The 16370-nt window shown below is 48.3% G+C and overlaps 56 non-coding genes across 56 annotated transcripts; all 56 read right to left on the bottom strand.

Annotated features, from left to right (window-relative positions):
• Positions 1-201: 201 nt before the first annotated feature.
• Positions 202-273, bottom strand: trnaa-ugc. Its single transcript has one exon. It is a non-coding gene; the product is annotated as a tRNA-Ala (tRNA).
• Positions 274-502: 229 nt separating this feature from the next.
• Positions 503-574, bottom strand: trnaa-ugc. Its single transcript has one exon. It is a non-coding gene; the product is annotated as a tRNA-Ala (tRNA).
• Positions 575-802: 228 nt separating this feature from the next.
• trnaa-cgc lies at positions 803-874 on the bottom strand. Its single transcript has one exon. It is a non-coding gene; the product is annotated as a tRNA-Ala (tRNA).
• A 216-nt stretch (positions 875-1090) lies between these two features.
• trnaa-ugc lies at positions 1091-1162 on the bottom strand. The gene has a single exon. It is a non-coding gene; the product is annotated as a tRNA-Ala (tRNA).
• A 212-nt stretch (positions 1163-1374) lies between these two features.
• Positions 1375-1446, bottom strand: trnaa-ugc. Its single transcript has one exon. It is a non-coding gene; the product is annotated as a tRNA-Ala (tRNA).
• A 228-nt stretch (positions 1447-1674) lies between these two features.
• trnaa-cgc lies at positions 1675-1746 on the bottom strand. Its single transcript has one exon. It is a non-coding gene; the product is annotated as a tRNA-Ala (tRNA).
• A 216-nt stretch (positions 1747-1962) lies between these two features.
• trnaa-ugc lies at positions 1963-2034 on the bottom strand. The gene has a single exon. It is a non-coding gene; the product is annotated as a tRNA-Ala (tRNA).
• A 212-nt stretch (positions 2035-2246) lies between these two features.
• On the bottom strand, positions 2247-2318 carry trnaa-ugc. The gene has a single exon. It is a non-coding gene; the product is annotated as a tRNA-Ala (tRNA).
• A 228-nt stretch (positions 2319-2546) lies between these two features.
• trnaa-cgc lies at positions 2547-2618 on the bottom strand. Its single transcript has one exon. It is a non-coding gene; the product is annotated as a tRNA-Ala (tRNA).
• Positions 2619-2834: 216 nt separating this feature from the next.
• On the bottom strand, positions 2835-2906 carry trnaa-ugc. The gene has a single exon. It is a non-coding gene; the product is annotated as a tRNA-Ala (tRNA).
• Positions 2907-3129: 223 nt separating this feature from the next.
• Positions 3130-3201, bottom strand: trnaa-ugc. Its single transcript has one exon. It is a non-coding gene; the product is annotated as a tRNA-Ala (tRNA).
• A 229-nt stretch (positions 3202-3430) lies between these two features.
• Positions 3431-3502, bottom strand: trnaa-ugc. The gene has a single exon. It is a non-coding gene; the product is annotated as a tRNA-Ala (tRNA).
• A 228-nt stretch (positions 3503-3730) lies between these two features.
• Positions 3731-3802, bottom strand: trnaa-cgc. Its single transcript has one exon. It is a non-coding gene; the product is annotated as a tRNA-Ala (tRNA).
• Positions 3803-4018: 216 nt separating this feature from the next.
• trnaa-ugc lies at positions 4019-4090 on the bottom strand. Its single transcript has one exon. It is a non-coding gene; the product is annotated as a tRNA-Ala (tRNA).
• A 212-nt stretch (positions 4091-4302) lies between these two features.
• On the bottom strand, positions 4303-4374 carry trnaa-ugc. The gene has a single exon. It is a non-coding gene; the product is annotated as a tRNA-Ala (tRNA).
• Positions 4375-4603: 229 nt separating this feature from the next.
• On the bottom strand, positions 4604-4675 carry trnaa-ugc. Its single transcript has one exon. It is a non-coding gene; the product is annotated as a tRNA-Ala (tRNA).
• A 228-nt stretch (positions 4676-4903) lies between these two features.
• trnaa-cgc lies at positions 4904-4975 on the bottom strand. Its single transcript has one exon. It is a non-coding gene; the product is annotated as a tRNA-Ala (tRNA).
• A 216-nt stretch (positions 4976-5191) lies between these two features.
• On the bottom strand, positions 5192-5263 carry trnaa-ugc. The gene has a single exon. It is a non-coding gene; the product is annotated as a tRNA-Ala (tRNA).
• Positions 5264-5492: 229 nt separating this feature from the next.
• Positions 5493-5564, bottom strand: trnaa-cgc. Its single transcript has one exon. It is a non-coding gene; the product is annotated as a tRNA-Ala (tRNA).
• Positions 5565-5793: 229 nt separating this feature from the next.
• On the bottom strand, positions 5794-5865 carry trnaa-ugc. Its single transcript has one exon. It is a non-coding gene; the product is annotated as a tRNA-Ala (tRNA).
• Positions 5866-6093: 228 nt separating this feature from the next.
• Positions 6094-6165, bottom strand: trnaa-cgc. The gene has a single exon. It is a non-coding gene; the product is annotated as a tRNA-Ala (tRNA).
• Positions 6166-6381: 216 nt separating this feature from the next.
• On the bottom strand, positions 6382-6453 carry trnaa-ugc. Its single transcript has one exon. It is a non-coding gene; the product is annotated as a tRNA-Ala (tRNA).
• An 85-nt stretch (positions 6454-6538) lies between these two features.
• On the bottom strand, positions 6539-6610 carry trnaa-ugc. Its single transcript has one exon. It is a non-coding gene; the product is annotated as a tRNA-Ala (tRNA).
• Positions 6611-6838: 228 nt separating this feature from the next.
• trnaa-cgc lies at positions 6839-6910 on the bottom strand. The gene has a single exon. It is a non-coding gene; the product is annotated as a tRNA-Ala (tRNA).
• A 216-nt stretch (positions 6911-7126) lies between these two features.
• trnaa-ugc lies at positions 7127-7198 on the bottom strand. Its single transcript has one exon. It is a non-coding gene; the product is annotated as a tRNA-Ala (tRNA).
• A 229-nt stretch (positions 7199-7427) lies between these two features.
• trnaa-cgc lies at positions 7428-7499 on the bottom strand. Its single transcript has one exon. It is a non-coding gene; the product is annotated as a tRNA-Ala (tRNA).
• A 229-nt stretch (positions 7500-7728) lies between these two features.
• Positions 7729-7800, bottom strand: trnaa-ugc. Its single transcript has one exon. It is a non-coding gene; the product is annotated as a tRNA-Ala (tRNA).
• A 228-nt stretch (positions 7801-8028) lies between these two features.
• On the bottom strand, positions 8029-8100 carry trnaa-cgc. Its single transcript has one exon. It is a non-coding gene; the product is annotated as a tRNA-Ala (tRNA).
• Positions 8101-8316: 216 nt separating this feature from the next.
• Positions 8317-8388, bottom strand: trnaa-ugc. The gene has a single exon. It is a non-coding gene; the product is annotated as a tRNA-Ala (tRNA).
• A 212-nt stretch (positions 8389-8600) lies between these two features.
• On the bottom strand, positions 8601-8672 carry trnaa-ugc. The gene has a single exon. It is a non-coding gene; the product is annotated as a tRNA-Ala (tRNA).
• Positions 8673-8901: 229 nt separating this feature from the next.
• Positions 8902-8973, bottom strand: trnaa-ugc. Its single transcript has one exon. It is a non-coding gene; the product is annotated as a tRNA-Ala (tRNA).
• A 228-nt stretch (positions 8974-9201) lies between these two features.
• On the bottom strand, positions 9202-9273 carry trnaa-cgc. The gene has a single exon. It is a non-coding gene; the product is annotated as a tRNA-Ala (tRNA).
• A 216-nt stretch (positions 9274-9489) lies between these two features.
• On the bottom strand, positions 9490-9561 carry trnaa-ugc. The gene has a single exon. It is a non-coding gene; the product is annotated as a tRNA-Ala (tRNA).
• Positions 9562-9773: 212 nt separating this feature from the next.
• Positions 9774-9845, bottom strand: trnaa-ugc. The gene has a single exon. It is a non-coding gene; the product is annotated as a tRNA-Ala (tRNA).
• A 229-nt stretch (positions 9846-10074) lies between these two features.
• trnaa-ugc lies at positions 10075-10146 on the bottom strand. The gene has a single exon. It is a non-coding gene; the product is annotated as a tRNA-Ala (tRNA).
• Positions 10147-10374: 228 nt separating this feature from the next.
• Positions 10375-10446, bottom strand: trnaa-cgc. The gene has a single exon. It is a non-coding gene; the product is annotated as a tRNA-Ala (tRNA).
• A 216-nt stretch (positions 10447-10662) lies between these two features.
• Positions 10663-10734, bottom strand: trnaa-ugc. The gene has a single exon. It is a non-coding gene; the product is annotated as a tRNA-Ala (tRNA).
• Positions 10735-10963: 229 nt separating this feature from the next.
• On the bottom strand, positions 10964-11035 carry trnaa-cgc. The gene has a single exon. It is a non-coding gene; the product is annotated as a tRNA-Ala (tRNA).
• Positions 11036-11264: 229 nt separating this feature from the next.
• On the bottom strand, positions 11265-11336 carry trnaa-ugc. Its single transcript has one exon. It is a non-coding gene; the product is annotated as a tRNA-Ala (tRNA).
• Positions 11337-11564: 228 nt separating this feature from the next.
• On the bottom strand, positions 11565-11636 carry trnaa-cgc. Its single transcript has one exon. It is a non-coding gene; the product is annotated as a tRNA-Ala (tRNA).
• Positions 11637-11852: 216 nt separating this feature from the next.
• On the bottom strand, positions 11853-11924 carry trnaa-ugc. Its single transcript has one exon. It is a non-coding gene; the product is annotated as a tRNA-Ala (tRNA).
• Positions 11925-12136: 212 nt separating this feature from the next.
• On the bottom strand, positions 12137-12208 carry trnaa-ugc. The gene has a single exon. It is a non-coding gene; the product is annotated as a tRNA-Ala (tRNA).
• Positions 12209-12437: 229 nt separating this feature from the next.
• trnaa-ugc lies at positions 12438-12509 on the bottom strand. Its single transcript has one exon. It is a non-coding gene; the product is annotated as a tRNA-Ala (tRNA).
• A 228-nt stretch (positions 12510-12737) lies between these two features.
• On the bottom strand, positions 12738-12809 carry trnaa-cgc. The gene has a single exon. It is a non-coding gene; the product is annotated as a tRNA-Ala (tRNA).
• Positions 12810-13025: 216 nt separating this feature from the next.
• On the bottom strand, positions 13026-13097 carry trnaa-ugc. The gene has a single exon. It is a non-coding gene; the product is annotated as a tRNA-Ala (tRNA).
• A 212-nt stretch (positions 13098-13309) lies between these two features.
• trnaa-ugc lies at positions 13310-13381 on the bottom strand. Its single transcript has one exon. It is a non-coding gene; the product is annotated as a tRNA-Ala (tRNA).
• Positions 13382-13610: 229 nt separating this feature from the next.
• On the bottom strand, positions 13611-13682 carry trnaa-ugc. Its single transcript has one exon. It is a non-coding gene; the product is annotated as a tRNA-Ala (tRNA).
• A 228-nt stretch (positions 13683-13910) lies between these two features.
• On the bottom strand, positions 13911-13982 carry trnaa-cgc. The gene has a single exon. It is a non-coding gene; the product is annotated as a tRNA-Ala (tRNA).
• Positions 13983-14198: 216 nt separating this feature from the next.
• On the bottom strand, positions 14199-14270 carry trnaa-ugc. Its single transcript has one exon. It is a non-coding gene; the product is annotated as a tRNA-Ala (tRNA).
• A 212-nt stretch (positions 14271-14482) lies between these two features.
• On the bottom strand, positions 14483-14554 carry trnaa-ugc. Its single transcript has one exon. It is a non-coding gene; the product is annotated as a tRNA-Ala (tRNA).
• A 229-nt stretch (positions 14555-14783) lies between these two features.
• Positions 14784-14855, bottom strand: trnaa-ugc. The gene has a single exon. It is a non-coding gene; the product is annotated as a tRNA-Ala (tRNA).
• Positions 14856-15083: 228 nt separating this feature from the next.
• On the bottom strand, positions 15084-15155 carry trnaa-cgc. The gene has a single exon. It is a non-coding gene; the product is annotated as a tRNA-Ala (tRNA).
• Positions 15156-15371: 216 nt separating this feature from the next.
• Positions 15372-15443, bottom strand: trnaa-ugc. The gene has a single exon. It is a non-coding gene; the product is annotated as a tRNA-Ala (tRNA).
• Positions 15444-15655: 212 nt separating this feature from the next.
• Positions 15656-15727, bottom strand: trnaa-ugc. The gene has a single exon. It is a non-coding gene; the product is annotated as a tRNA-Ala (tRNA).
• Positions 15728-15956: 229 nt separating this feature from the next.
• Positions 15957-16028, bottom strand: trnaa-ugc. Its single transcript has one exon. It is a non-coding gene; the product is annotated as a tRNA-Ala (tRNA).
• A 228-nt stretch (positions 16029-16256) lies between these two features.
• On the bottom strand, positions 16257-16328 carry trnaa-cgc. The gene has a single exon. It is a non-coding gene; the product is annotated as a tRNA-Ala (tRNA).
• Positions 16329-16370: the final 42 nt, after the last annotated feature.

Raw genomic sequence — 16370 nt, 5'->3', positions numbered from 1 at the left:
TCAAAACCAAAGCACTTCCCAGTCTAGACATTGTGCCACGCAACACCTTTAGGCTTCTATCGTAATTGTGGAAGTCCACGGAGGAGCCAACAAAATACAAGCTTTTTCCTCTGCCGGTGCTAAACTCCACTCCACAGGCTGTTTCATTTGTGTAACTCTGTACCACGGCTTGTGACGGTACCTACTTTAGGGATGTATAAGTGGAGATGCCGGGGATTGAACTCGGGACCTCATACATGCAAAGCATGCGCTCTACCACTGAGCTACATCCCCTTCAGTACTTGTTAACACCAAAGCACTTCCCAGCCTAGACATTGTGCCATGCAACACCTTTAGGCTTCTGTCGTAATTGTGTAAGTCCACAGAGGAGCCAACAAAATACAAGCCTTGTCCTCTGATGGTGCTAATCTCCTTTCCACAGGCTGTTTCATTTGTACAATTCCGTACAAACTCTGAAACACGGCTTGTGACTGTACCCAGACCTCATTTAGGGATGCATAAGTGGAGATGCCGTGGATTGAACCCGGGGCCTCATACATGCAAAGCATGCGCTCTACCACTGAGCTACATCCCCTTCATTTGTTGACGAAAGATAGCATTTCTCGGCCCAGACGTTTTGCAATGCAACATCTTTAGGATTCTATCGTAATTGTGGAAGTCCACAGAGGAGCCAACAAAATACAAGCCTTGTCCTCTGCCGGTGCTAAACTCCACTCCACAGGCTGTTTCATTTGTGTAACTCTGTACAAACTCTGGACCACGGCTTGTGACGGTACCCAGACCTACTTTAGGGATGTATAAGTGGAGATGCCGGGGATTGAACACGGGACCTCATACATGCGAAGCATGCGCTCTACCACTGAGCTACATCCCCTTCATCCACTTTCAAAAGACGACACTTACAATTCGAGACGTTGTGCCACGCTAGCACTTGAGGGATTTGTTCATAATTGCGGAGGTCCACAGAGGAATCAACTGGGCCAAAGTCAACAACAACTACAAGCCTGATCCTCTGTCACTGCTCCTTTCCTCTCCACAAACTTTCTCGAGGCTTGCGACAATCCCTAAAGTCCCTTTAATGCTGCATAAATGGAGATGCCGGGGATTGAACCCGGGACCTCATACATGCAAAGCATGCGCTCTACCACTGAGCTACATCCCCTTCAGTGCTTGTCAAAACCAAAGCACTTCCCAGTCTAGACATTGTGCCACGCAACACCTTTAGGCTTCTATCGTAATTGTGGAAGTCCACGGAGGAGCCAACAAAATACAAGCTTTTTCCTCTGCCGGTGCTAAACTCCACTCCACAGGCTGTTTCATTTGTGTAACTCTGTACCACGGCTTGTGACGGTACCTACTTTAGGGATGTATAAGAGTAGATGCCGTGGATTGAACCCGGGGCCTCATACATGCAAAGCATGCGCTCTACCACTGAGCTACATCCCCTTCATTTGTTGACGAAAGATAGCATTTCTCGGCCCAGACGTTTTGCAACGCAACATCTTTAGGATTCTATCGTAATTGTGGAAGTCCACAGAGGAGCCAACAAAATACAAGCCTTGTCCTCTGCCGGTGCTAAACTCCACTCCACAGGCTGTTTCATTTGTGTAACTCTGTACAAACTCTGGACCACGGCTTGTGACGGTACCCAGACCTACTTTAGGGATGTATAAGTGGAGATGCCGGGGATTGAACACGGGACCTCATACATGCGAAGCATGCGCTCTACCACTGAGCTACATCCCCTTCATCCACTTTCAAAAGACGACACTTACAATTCGAGACGTTGTGCCACGCTAGCACTTGAGGGATTTGTTCATAATTGCGGACGTCCACAGAGGAATCAACTGGGCCAAAGTCAACAACAACTACAAGCCTGATCCTCTGTTACTGCTCCTTTCCTCTCCACAAACTTTCTCGAGGCTTGCGACAATCCCTAAAGTCCCTTTAATGCTGCATAAATGGAGATGCCGGGGATTGAACCCGGGACCTCATACATGCAAAGCATGCGCTCTACCACTGAGCTACATCCCCTTCAGTGCTTGTCAAAACCAAAGCACTTCCCAGTCTAGACATTGTGCCACGCAACACCTTTAGGCTTCTATCGTAATTGTGGAAGTCCACGGAGGAGCCAACAAAATACAAGCTTTTTCCTCTGCCGGTGCTAAACTCCACTCCACAGGCTGTTTCATTTGTGTAACTCTGTACCACGGCTTGTGACGGTACCTACTTTAGGGATGTATAAGTGGAGATGCCGTGGATTGAACCCGGGGCCTCATACATGCAAAGCATGCGCTCTACCACTGAGCTACATCCCCTTCATTTGTTGACGAAAGATAGCATTTCTCGGCCCAGACGTTTTGCAACGCAACATCTTTAGGATTCTATCGTAATTGTGGAAGTCCACAGAGGAGCCAACAAAATACAAGCCTTGTCCTCTGCCGGTGCTAAACTCCACTCCACAGGCTGTTTCATTTGTGTAACTCTGTACAAACTCTGGACCACGGCTTGTGACGGTACCCAGACCTACTTTAGGGATGTATAAGTGGAGATGCCGGGGATTGAACACGGGACCTCATACATGCGAAGCATGCGCTCTACCACTGAGCTACATCCCCTTCATCCACTTTCAAAAGACGACACTTACAATTCGAGACGTTGTGCCACGCTAGCACTTGAGGGATTTGTTCATAATTGCGGAGGTCCACAGAGGAATCAACTGGGCCAAAGTCAACAACAACTACAAGCCTGATCCTCTGTCACTGCTCCTTTCCTCTCCACAAACTTTCTCGAGGCTTGCGACAATCCCTAAAGTCCCTTTAATGCTGCATAAATGGAGATGCCGGGGATTGAACCCGGGACCTCATACATGCAAAGCATGCGCTCTACCACTGAGCTACATCCCCTTCAGTGCTTGTCAAAACCAAAGCACTTCCCAGTCTAGACATTGTGCCACGCAACACCTTTAGGCTTCTATCGTAATTGTGGAAGTCCACGGAGGAGCCAACAAAATACAAGCTTTTTCCTCTGCCGGTGCTAAACTCCACTCCACAGGCTGTTTCATTTGTGTAATGCTGTACAAACTCTGGACCACGGCTTGTGACGGTACCTACTTTAGGGATGTATAAGTGGAGATGCCGGGGATTGAACCCGGGACCTCATACATGCAAAGCATGCGCTCTACCACTGAGCTACATCCCCTTCAGTACTTGTTAACACCAAAGCACTTCCCAGCCTAGACATTGTGCCATGCAACACCTTTAGGCTTCTGTAGTAATTGTGTATGTCCACAGAGGAGCCAACAAAATACAAGCCTTGTCCTCTGATGGTGCTAATCTCCTTTCCACAGGCTGTTTCATTTGTACAATTCCGTACAAACTCTGAAACACGGCTTGTGACTGTACCCAGACCTCATTTAGGGATGCATAAGTGGAGATGCCGGGGATTGAACCCGGGGCCTCATACATGCAAAGCATACGCTCTACCACTGAGCTACATCCCCTTCATTTGTTGACGAAAGATAGCATTTCTCGGCCCAGACGTTTTGCAACGCAACATCTTTAGGATTCTATCGTAATTGTGGAAGTCCACAGAGGAGCCAACAAAATACAAGCCTTGTCCTCTGCCGGTGCTAAACTCCACTCCACAGGCTGTTTCATTTGTGTAACTCTGTACAAACTCTGGACCACGGCTTGTGACGGTACCCAGACCTACTTTAGGGATGTATAAGTGAAGATGCCGGGGATTGAACCCGGGACCTCATACATGCGAAGCATGCGCTCTACCACTGAGCTACATCCCCTTCATCCACTTTCAAAAGACGACACTTACAATTCGAGACGTTCTACCACGCTAGCACTTGAGGGATTTGTTCATAATTGCGGAGATCCACAGAGGAATCAACCGGGCCAAAGTCAACAACAACTACAAGTCTGATCCTCTGTCACTGCTCCTTTCCTCTCCACAAACTTTCTCGAGGCTTGCGACAATCCCTAAAGTCCCTTTAATGCTGCATAAATGGAGATGCCGGGGATTGAACCCGGGACATCATACATGCAAAGCATGCGCTCTACCACTGAGCTACATCCCCTTCAGTGCTTGTCAAAACCAAAGCACTTCCCAGTCTAGACATTGTGCCACGCAACACCTTTAGGCTTCTATCGTAATTGTGGAAGTCCACGGAGGAGCCAACAAAATACAAGCTTTTTCCTCTGCCGGTGCTAAACTCCACTCCACAGGCTGTTTCATTTGTGTAACTCTGTACCACGGCTTGTGACGGTACCTACTTTAGGGATGTATAAGTGGAGATGCCGGGGATTGAACCCGGGACCTCATACATGCAAAGCATGCGCTCTACCACTGAGCTACATCCCCTTCAGTACTTGTTAACACCAAAGCACTTCCCAGCCTAGACATTGTGCCATGCAACACCTTTAGGCTTCTGTCGTAATTGTGTATGTCCACAGAGGAGCCAACAAAATACAAGCCTTGTCCTCTGATGGTGCTAATCTCCTTTCCACAGGCTGTTTCATTTGTACAATTCCGTACAAACTCTGAAACACGGCTTGTGACTGTACCCAGACCTCATTTAGGGATGCATAAGTGGAGATGCCGGGGATTGAACCCGGGGCCTCATACATGCAAAGCATGCGCTCTACCACTGAGCTACATCCCCTTCATTTGTTGACGAAAGATAGCATTTCTCGGCCCAGACGTTTTGCAACGCAACATCTTTAGGATTCTATCGTAATTGTGGAAGTCCACAGAGGAGCCAACAAAATACAAGCCTTGTCCTCCGCCGGTGCTAAACTCCACTCCACAGGCTGTTTCATTTGTGTAACTCTGTACAAACTCTGGACCACGGCTTGTGACGGTACCCAGACCTACTTTAGGGATGTATAAGTGGAGATGCCGGGGATTGAACCCAGGACCTCATACATGCGAAGCATGCGCTCTACCACTGAGCTACATCCCCTTCATCCACTTTCAAAAGACGACACTTACAATTCGAGACGTTGTGCCACGCTAGCACTTGAGGGATTTGTTCATAATTGCGGAGGTCCACAGAGGGATCAACCGGGCCAAAGTCAACAACAACTACAAGTCTGATCCTCTGTCACTGCTCCTTTCCTCTCCACAAACTTTCTCGAGGCTTGTGACAATCCCTAAAGTCCCTTTAATGCTGCATAAATGGAGATGCCGGGGATTGAACCCGGGACCTCATACATGCAAAGCATGCGCTCTACCACTGAGCTACATCCCCTTCAGTGCTTGTCAAAACCAAAGCACTTCCCAGTCTAGACATTGTGCCACGCAACACCTTTAGGCTTCTATCGTAATTGTGGAAGTCCACGGAGGAGCCAACAAAATACAAGCTTTTTCCTCTGCCGGTGCTAAACGCCACTCCACAGGCTGTTTCATTTGTGTAACTCTGTACAAACTCTGGACCACGGCTTGTGACGGTACCCAGACCTACTTTAGGGATGTATCAGTGGAGATGCCGGGGATTGAACCCGGGAACTCATACATGCGAAGCATGCGCTCTACCACTGAGCTACATCCCCTAGAGTACTTGTTAACACCAAAGCACTTCCCAGCCTAGACATTGTGCCATGCAACACCTTTAGGCTTCTGTCGTAATTGTGTAAGTCCACAGAGGAGCCAAAAAAATACAAGCCTTGTCCTCTGATGGTGCTAATCTCCTTTCCACAGGCTGTTTCATTTGTACAATTCCGTACAAACTCTGAAACACGGCTTGTGACTGTACCCAGACCTCATTTAGGGATGCATAAGTGGAAATGCCGGGGATTGAACCCGGGGCCTCATACATGCAAAGCATGCGCTCTACCACTGAGCTACATCCCCTTCATTTCTTGGCGTAAGATAGCACTTCTCGGCCCAGACGTTTTGCAACGCAACATCTTTAGGATTCTATCGTAATTGTGGAAGTCCACAGAGGAGCCAACAAAATACAAGCCTTGTCCTCTGCCTGCGCCAAACTCCACTCCACAGGCTGTTTCATTTGTGTAACTCTGTACAAACTCTGGACCACGGCTTGTGACGGTACCCAGACCTACTTTAGGGATGTATAAGTGGAGATGCCGGGGATTGAAACCGGGACCTCATACATGCGAAGCATGCGCTCTACCACTGAGCTACATCCCCTTCATCCACTTTCAAAAGACGACACTTACAATTCGAGACGTTGTGCCACGCTAGCACTTGAGGGATTTGTTCATAATTGCGGAGGTCCACAGAGGAATCAACCGGGCCAAAGTCAACAACAACTACAAGTCTGATCCTCTGTCACTGCTCCTTTCCTCTCCACAAACTTTCTCTAGGCTTGCGACAATCCCTAAAGTCCCTTTAATGCTGCATAAATGGAGATGCCGGGGATTGAACCCGGGACCTCATACATGCAAAGCATGCGCTCTACCACTGAGCTACATCCCCTTCAGTGCTTGTCAAAACCAAAGCACTTCCCAGTCTAGACATTGTGCCACCTCATTGTGCCAGACCTCATTTAGGGATGCATAAGTGGAGATGCCGGGGATTGAACCCGGGGCCTCATACATGCAAAGCATGGGCTCTATCACTGAGCTACATCCCCTTCATTTGTTGACGAAAGATAGCATTTCTCGGCCCAGACGTTTTGCAACGCAACATCTTTAGGATTCTATCGTAATTGTGGAAGTCCACAGAGGAGCCAACAAAATACAAGCCTTGTCCTCTGCCGGTGCTAAACTCCACTCCACAGGCTGTTTCATTTGTGTAACTCTGTACAAACTCTGGACCACGGCTTGTGACGGTACCCAGACCTACTTTAGGGATGTATAAGTGGAGATGCCGGGGATTGAACCCGGGACCTCATACATGCGAAGCATGCGCTCTACCACTGAGCTACATCCCCTTCATCCACTTTCAAAAGACGACACTTACAATTCGAGACGTTGTGCCACGCTAGCACTTGAGGGATTTGTTCATAATTGCGGAGATCCACAGAGGAATCAACCGGGCCAAAGTCAACAACAACTACAAGTCTGATCCTCTGTCACTGCTCCTTTCCTCTCCACAAACTTTCTCGAGGCTTGCGACAATCCCTAAAGTCCCTTTAATGCTGCATAAATGGAGATGCCGGGGATTGAACCCGGGACCTCATACATGCAAAGCATGCGCTCTACCACTGAGCTACATTCCCTTCAGTGCTTGTCAAAACCAAAGCACTTCCCAGTCTAGACATTGTGCCACGCAACACCTTTAGGCTTCTATCGTAATTGTGGAAGTCCACGGAGGAGCCAACAAAATACAAGCTTTTTCCTCTGCCGGTGCTAAACTCCACTCCACAGGCTGTTTCATTTGTGTAACGCTGTACAAACTCTGGACCACGGCTTGTGACGGTACCCAGACCTACTTTAGGGATGTATAAGTGGAGATGCCGGGGATTGAACCCGGGACCTCATACATGCGAAGCATGCGCTCTACCACTGAGCTACATCCCCTTCAGTACTTGTTAACACCAAAGCACTTCCCAGCCTAGACATTGTGCCATGCAACACCTTTAGGCTTCTGTCGTAATTGTGTAAGTCCACAGAGGAGCCAACAAAATACAAGCCTTGTCCTCTGATGGTGCTAATCTCCTTTCCACAGGCTGTTTCATTTGTACAATTCCGTACAAACTCTGAAACACGGCTTGTGACTGTACCCAGACATCATTTAGGGATGCATAAGTGGAGATGCCGGGGATTGAACCCGGGACCTCATACATGCAAAGCATGCGCTCTACCACTGAGCTATATCCCCGTCATTTGTTGACGAAAGATAGCACTTCTCGGCCCAGACGTTTTGCAACGCAACATCTTTAGGATTCTATCGTAATTGTGGAAGTCCACAGAGGAGCCAACAAAATACAAGCCTTGTCCTCTGCCGGTGCTAAACTCCACTCCACAGGCTGTTTCATTTGTGTAACTCTGTACAAACTCTGGACCACGGCTTGTGACGGTACCCAGACCTACTTTAGGGATGTATAAGTGGAGATGCCGGGGATTGAACCCGGGACCTCATACATGCGAAGCATGCGCTCTACCACTGAGCTACATCCCCTTCATCCACTTTCAAAAGACGACACTTACAATTCGAGACGTTGTGCCACGCTAGCACTTGAGGGATTTGTTCATAATTGCGGAGATCCACAGAGGAATCAACCGGGCCAAAGTCAACAACAACTACAAGTCTGATCCTCTGTCACTGCTCCTTTCCTCTCCACAAACTTTCTCGAGGCTTGCGACAATCCCTAAAGTCCCTTTAATGCTGCATAAATGGAGATGCCTGGGATTGAACCCGGGACCTCATACATGCAAAGCATGCGCTCTACCACTGAGCTACATCCCCTTCAGTGCTTGTCAAAACCAAAGCACTTCCCAGTCTAGACATTGTGCCACGCAACACCTTTAGGCTTCTATCGTAATTGTGGAAGTCCACGGAGGAGCCAACAAAATACAAGCTTTTTCCTCTGCCGGTGCTAAACTCCACTCCACAGGCTGTTTCATTTGTGTAACTCTGTACCACGGCTTGTGACGGTACCTACTTTAGGGATGTATAAGTGGAGATGCCGGGGATTGAACCCGGGACCTCATACATGCAAAGCATGCGCTCTACCACTGAGCTACATCCCCTTCAGTACTTGTTAACACCAAAGCACTTCCCAGCCTAGACATTGTGCCATGCAACACCTTTAGGCTTCTGTAGTAATTGTGTATGTCCACAGAGGAGCCAACAAAATACAAGCCTTGTCCTCTGATGGTGCTAATCTCCTTTCCACAGGCTGTTTCATTTGTACAATTCCGTACAAACTCTGAAACACGGCTTGTGACTGTACCCAGACCTCATTTAGGGATGCATAAGTGGAGATGCCGGGGATTGAACCCGGGGCCTCATACATGCAAAGCATACGCTCTACCACTGAGCTACATCCCCTTCATTTGTTGACGAAAGATAGCATTTCTCGGCCCAGACGTTTTGCAACGCAACATCTTTAGGATTCTATCGTAATTGTGGAAGTCCACAGAGGAGCCAACAAAATACAAGCCTTGTCCTCTGCCGGTGCTAAACTCCACTCCACAGGCTGTTTCATTTGTGTAACTCTGTACAAACTCTGGACCACGGCTTGTGACGGTACCCAGACCTACTTTAGGGATGTATAAGTGGAGATGCCGGGGATTAAACCCGGGACCTCATACATGCGAAGCATGCGCTCTACCACTGAGCTACATCCCCTTCATCCACTTTCAAAAGACGACACTTACAATTCGAGACGTTCTGCCACGCTAGCACTTGAGGGATTTGTTCATAATTGCGGAGATCCACAGAGGAATCAACCGGGCCAAAGTCAACAACAACTACAAGTCTGATCCTCTGTCACTGCTCCTTTCCTCTCCACAAACTTTCTCGAGGCTTGCGACAATCCCTAAAGTCCCTTTAATGCTGCATAAATGGAGATGCCGGGGATTGAACCCGGGACCTCATACATGCAAAGCATGCGCTCTACCACTGAGCTACATCCCCTTCAGTGCTTGTCAAAACCAAAGCACTTCCCAGTCTAGACATTGTGCCACGCAACACCTTTAGGCTTCTATCGTAATTGTGGAAGTCCACGGAGGAGCCAACAAAATACAAGCTTTTTCCTCTGCCGGTGCTAAACTCCACTCCACAGGCTGTTTCATTTGTGTAACTCTGTACCACGGCTTGTGACGGTACCTACTTTAGGGATGTATAAGTGGAGATGCCGGGGATTGAACCCGGGACCTCATACATGCAAAGCATGCGCTCTACCACTGAGCTACATCCCCTTCAGTACTTGTTAACACCAAAGCACTTCCCAGCCTAGACATTGTGCCATGCAACACCTTTAGGCTTCTGTCGTAATTGTGTATGTCCACAGAGGAGCCAACAAAATACAAGCCTTGTCCTCTGATGGTGCTAATCTCCTTTCCACAGGCTGTTTCATTTGTACAATTCCGTACAAACTCTGAAACACGGCTTGTGACTGTACCCAGACCTCATTTAGGGATGCATAAGTGGAGATGCCGGGGATTGAACCCGGGGCCTCATACATGCAAAGCATGCGCTCTACCACTGAGCTACATCCCCTTCATTTGTTGACGAAAGATAGCATTTCTCGGCCCAGACGTTTTGCAACGCAACATCTTTAGGATTCTATCGTAATTGTGGAAGTCCACAGAGGAGCCAACAAAATACAAGCCTTGTCCTCTGCCGGTGCTAAACTCCACTCCACAGGCTGTTTCATTTGTGTAACTCTGTACAAACTCTGGACCACGGCTTGTGACGGTACCCAGACCTACTTTAGGGATGTATAAGTGGAGATGCAGGGGATTGAACCCGGGACATCATACATGCGAAGCATGCGCTCTACCACTGAGCTACATCCCCTTCATCCACTTTCAAAAGACGACACTTACAATTCGAGACGTTGTGCCACGCTAGCACTTGAGGGATTTGTTCATAATTGCGGAGGTCCACAGAGGAATCAACCGGGCCAAAGTCAACAACAACTACAAGTCTGATCCTCTGTCACTGCTCCTTTCCTCTCCACAAACTTTCTCGAGGCTTGCGACAATCCCTAAAGTCCCTTTAATGCTGCATAAATGGAGATGCCGGGGATTGAACCCGGGACCTCATACATGCAAAGCATGCGCTCTACCACTGAGCTACATCCCCTTCAGTGCTTGTCAAAACCAAAGCACTTCCCAGTCTAGACATTGTGCCACGCAACACCTTTAGGCTTCTATCGTAATTGTGGAAGTCCACGGAGGAGCCAACAAAATACAAGCTTTTTCCTCTGCCGGTGCTAAACTCCACTCCACAGGCTGTTTCATTTGTGTAACGCTGTACAAACTCTGGACCACGGCTTGTGACGGTACCCAGACCTACTTTAGGGATGTATAAGTGGAGATGCCGGGGATTGAACCCGGGACCTCATACATGCGAAGCATGCGCTCTACCACTGAGCTACATCCCCTTCAGTACTTGTTAACACCAAAGCACTTCCCAGCCTAGACATTGTGCCATGCAACACCTTTAGGCTTCTGTCGTAATTGTGTAAGTCCACAGAGGAGCCAACAAAATACAAGCCTTGTCCTCTGATGGTGCTAATCTCCTTTCCACAGGCTGTTTCATTTGTACAATTCCGTACAAACTCTGAAACACGGCTTGTGACTGTACCCAGACATCATTTAGGGATGCATAAGTGGAGATGCCGGGGATTGAACCCGGGACCTCATACATGCAAAGCATGCGCTCTACCACTGAGCTATATCCCCGTCATTTGTTGACGAAAGATAGCACTTCTCGGCCCAGACGTTTTGCAACGCAACATCTTTAGGATTCTATCGTAATTGTGGAAGTCCACAGAGGAGCCAACAAAATACAAGCCTTGTCCTCTGCCGGTGCTAAACTCCACTCCACAGGCTGTTTCATTTGTGTAACTCTGTACAAACTCTGGACCACGGCTTGTGACGGTACCCAGACCTACTTTAGGGATGTATAAGTGGAGATGCCGGGGATTGAACCCGGGACCTCATACATGCGAAGCATGCGCTCTACCACTGAGCTACATCCCCTTCATCCACTTTCAAAAGACGACACTTACAATTCGAGACGTTGTGCCACGCTAGCACTTGAGGGATTTGTTCATAATTGCGGAGATCCACAGAGGAATCAACCGGGCCAAAGTCAACAACAACTACAAGTCTGATCCTCTGTCACTGCTCCTTTCCTCTCCACAAACTTTCTCGAGGCTTGCGACAATCCCTAAAGTCCCTTTAATGCTGCATAAATGGAGATGCCTGGGATTGAACCCGGGACCTCATACATGCAAAGCATGCGCTCTACCACTGAGCTACATCCCCTTCAGTGCTTGTCAAAACCAAAGCACTTCCCAGTCTAGACATTGTGCCACGCAACACCTTTAGGCTTCTATCGTAATTGTGGAAGTCCACGGAGGAGCCAACAAAATACAAGCTTTTTCCTCTGCCGGTGCTAAACTCCACTCCACAGGCTGTTTCATTTGTGTAACTCTGTACCACGGCTTGTGACGGTACCTACTTTAGGGATGTATAAGTGGAGATGCCGGGGATTGAACCCGGGACCTCATACATGCAAAGCATGCGCTCTACCACTGAGCTACATCCCCTTCAGTACTTGTTAACACCAAAGCACTTCCCAGCCTAGACATTGTGCCATGCAACACCTTTAGGCTTCTGTAGTAATTGTGTATGTCCACAGAGGAGCCAACAAAATACAAGCCTTGTCCTCTGATGGTGCTAATCTCCTTTCCACAGGCTGTTTCATTTGTACAATTCCGTACAAACTCTGAAACACGGCTTGTGACTGTACCCAGACCTCATTTAGGGATGCATAAGTGGAGATGCCGGGGATTGAACCCGGGGCCTCATACATGCAAAGCATACGCTCTACCACTGAGCTACATCCCCTTCATTTGTTGACGAAAGATAGCATTTCTCGGCCCAGACGTTTTGCAACGCAACATCTTTAGGATTCTATCGTAATTGTGGAAGTCCACAGAGGAGCCAACAAAATACAAGCCTTGTCCTCTGCCGGTGCTAAACTCCACTCCACAGGCTGTTTCATTTGTGTAACTCTGTACAAACTCTGGACCACGGCTTGTGACGGTACCCAGACCTACTTTAGGGATGTATAAGTGGAGATGCCGGGGATTGAACCCGGGACCTCATACATGCGAAGCATGCGCTCTACCACTGAGCTACATCCCCTTCATCCACTTTCAAAAGACGACACTTACAATTCGAGACGTTGTGCCACGCTAGCACTTGAGGGATTTGTTCATAATTGCGGAGATCCACAGAGGAATCAACCGGGCCAAAGTCAACAACAACTACAAGTCTGATCCTCTGTCACTGCTCCTTTCCTCTCCACAAACTTTCTCGAGGCTTGCGACAATCCCTAAAGTCCCTTTAATGCTGCATAAATGGAGATGCCGGGGATTGAACCCGGGACCTCATACATGCAAAGCATGCGCTCTACCACTGAGCTACATCCCCTTCAGTGCTTGTCAAAACCAAAGCACTTCCCAGTCTAGACATTGTGCCACGCAACACCTTTAGGCTTCTATCGTAATTGTGGAAGTCCACGGAGGAGCCAACAAAATACAAGCTTTTTCCTCTGCCGGTGCTAAACTCCACTCCACAGGCTGTTTCATTTGTGTAACTCTGTACCACGGCTTGTGACGGTACCTACTTTAGGGATGTATAAGTGGAGATGCCGGGGATTGAACCCGGGACCTCATACATGCAAAGCATGCGCTCTACCACTGAGCTACATCCCCTTCAGTACTTGTTAACACCAAAGCACTTCCCAGCCTAGACATTGTGCCATGCAACACCTTTAGGCTTCTGTCGTAATTGTGTATGTCCACAGAGGAGCCAACAAAATACAAGCCTTGTCCTCTGATGGTGCTAATCTCCTTTCCACAGGCTGTTTCATTTGTACAATTCCGTACAAACTCTGAAACACGGCTTGTGACTGTACCCAGACCTCATTTAGGGATGCATAAGTGGAGATGCCGGGGATTGAACCCGGGGCCTCATACATGCAAAGCATGCGCTCTACCACTGAGCTACATCCCCTTCATTTGTTGACGAAAGATAGCATTTCTCGGCCCAGACGTTTTGCAACGCAACATCTTTAGGATTCTATCGTAATTGTGGAAGTCCACAGAGGAGCCAACAAAATACAAGCCTTGTCCTCTGCCGGTGCTAAACTCCACTCCACAGGCTGTTTCATTTGTGCAACTCTGTACAAACTCTGGACCACGGCTTGTGACGGTACCCAGACCTACTTTAGGGATGTATAAGTGGAGATGCCGGGGATTGAACCCAGGACCTCATACATGCGAAGCATGCGCTCTACCACTGAGCTACATCCCCTTCATCCACTTTCAAAAGACGACACTTACAATTCGAGACGTTGTGCCACGCTAGCACTTGAGGGATTTGTTCATAATTGCGGAGATCCACAGAGGAATCAACCGGGCCAAAGTCAACAACAACTACAAGTCTGATCCTCTGTCACTGCTCCTTTCCTCTCCACAAACTTTCTCGAGGCTTGCGACAATCCCTAAAGTCCCTTTAATGCTGCATAAATGGAGATGCCTGGGATTGAACCCGGGACCTCATACATGCAAAGCATGCGCTCTACCACTGAGCTACATCCCCTTCAGTGCTTGTCAAAACCAAAGCACTTCCCAGTCTAGACATTGTGCCACGCAACACCTTTAGGCTTCTATCGTAATTGTGGAAGTCCACGGAGGAGCCAACAAAATACAAGCTTTTTCCTCTGCCGGTGCTAAACTCCACTCCACAAGCTGTTTCATTTGTGTAACTCTGTACCACGGCTTGTGACGGTACCTACTTTAGGGATGTATAAGTGGAGATGCCGGGGATTGAACCCGGGACCTCATACATGCAAAGCATGCGCTCTACCACTGAGCTACATCCCCTTCAGTACTTGTTAACACCAAAGCACTTCCCAGCCTAGACATTGTGCCATGCAACACCTTTAGGCTTCTGTAGTAATTGTGTATGTCCACAGAGGAGCCAACAAAATACAAGCCTTGTCCTCTGATGGTGCTAATCTCCTTTCCACAGGCTGTTTCATTTGTACAATTCCGTACAAACTCTGAAACACGGCTTGTGACTGTACCCAGACCTCATTTAGGGATGCATAAGTGGAGATGCCGGGGATTGAACCCGGGGCCTCATACATGCAAAGCATACGCTCTACCACTGAGCTACATCCCCTTCATTTGTTGACGAAAGATAGCATTTCTCGGCCCAGACGTTTTGCAACGCAACATCTTTAGGATTCTATCGTAATTGTGGAAGTCCACAGAGGAGCCAACAAAATACAAGCCTTGTCCTCTGCCGGTGCTAAACTCCACTCCACAGGCTGTTTCATTTGTGTAACTCTGTACAAACTCTGGACCACGGCTTGTGACGGTACCCAGACCTACTTTAGGGATGTATAAGTGGAGATGCCGGGGATTGAACCCGGGACCTCATACATGCGAAGCATGCGCTCTACCACTGAGCTACATCCCCTTCATCCACTTTCAAAAGACGACACTTACAATTCGAGACGTTGTGCCACGCTAGCACTTGAGGGATTTGTTCATAATTGCGGAGATCCACAGAGGAATCAACCGGGCCAAAGTCAACAACAACTACAAGTCTGATCCTCTGTCACTGCTCCTTTCCTCTCCACAAACTTTCTCGAGGCTTGCGACAATCCCTAAAGTCCCTTTAATGCTGCATAAATGGAGATGCCTGGGATTGAACCCGGGACCTCATACATGCAAAGCATGCGCTCTACCACTGAGCTACATCCCCTTCAGTGCTTGTCAAAACCAAAGCACTTCCCAGTCTAGACATTGTGCCACGCAACACCTTTAGGCTTCTATCGTAATTGTGGAAGTCCACGGAGGAGCCAACAAAATACAAGCTTTTTCCTCTGCCGGTGCTAAACTCCACTCCACAAGCTGTTTCATTTGTGTAACTCTGTACCACGGCTTGTGACGGTACCTACTTTAGGGATGTATAAGTGGAGATGCCGGGGATTGAACCCGGGACCTCATACATGCAAAGCATGCGCTCTACCACTGAGCTACATCCCCTTCAGTACTTGTTAACACCAAAGCACTTCCCAGCCTAGACATTGTGCCATGCAACACCTTTAGGCTTCTGTAGTAATTGTGTATGTCCACAGAGGAGCCAACAAAATACAAGCCTTGTCCTCTGATGGTGCTAATCTCCTTTCCACAGGCTGTTTCATTTGTACAATTCCGTACAAACTCTGAAACACGGCTTGTGACTGTACCCAGACCTCATTTAGGGATGCATAAGTGGAGATGCCGGGGATTGAACCCGGGGCCTCATACATGCAAAGCATACGCTCTACCACTGAGCTACATCCCCTTCATTTGTTGACGAAAGATAGCATTTCTCGGCCCAGACGTTTTGCAACGCAACATCTTTAGGATTCTATCGTAATTGTGGAAGTCCACAGAGGAGCCAACAAAATACAAGCCTTGTCCTCTGCCGGTGCTAAACTCCACTCCACAGGCTGTTTCATTTGTGTAACTCTGTACAAACTCTGGACCACGGCTTGTGACGGTACCCAGACCTACTTTAGGGATGTATAAGTGGAGATGCCGGGGATTGAACCCGGGACCTCATACATGCGAAGCATGCGCTCTACCACTGAGCTACATCCCCTTCATCCACTTTCAAAAGACGACACTTACAATTCGAGACGTT

Source organism: Alosa sapidissima, chromosome 23 (genome assembly GCF_018492685.1).
Source record: "Alosa sapidissima isolate fAloSap1 chromosome 23, fAloSap1.pri, whole genome shotgun sequence".
Classification (NCBI taxonomy): Eukaryota; Metazoa; Chordata; class Actinopteri; order Clupeiformes; family Clupeidae; genus Alosa; species Alosa sapidissima.
This window is presented reverse-complemented; position numbering and strand designations above follow the sequence as displayed.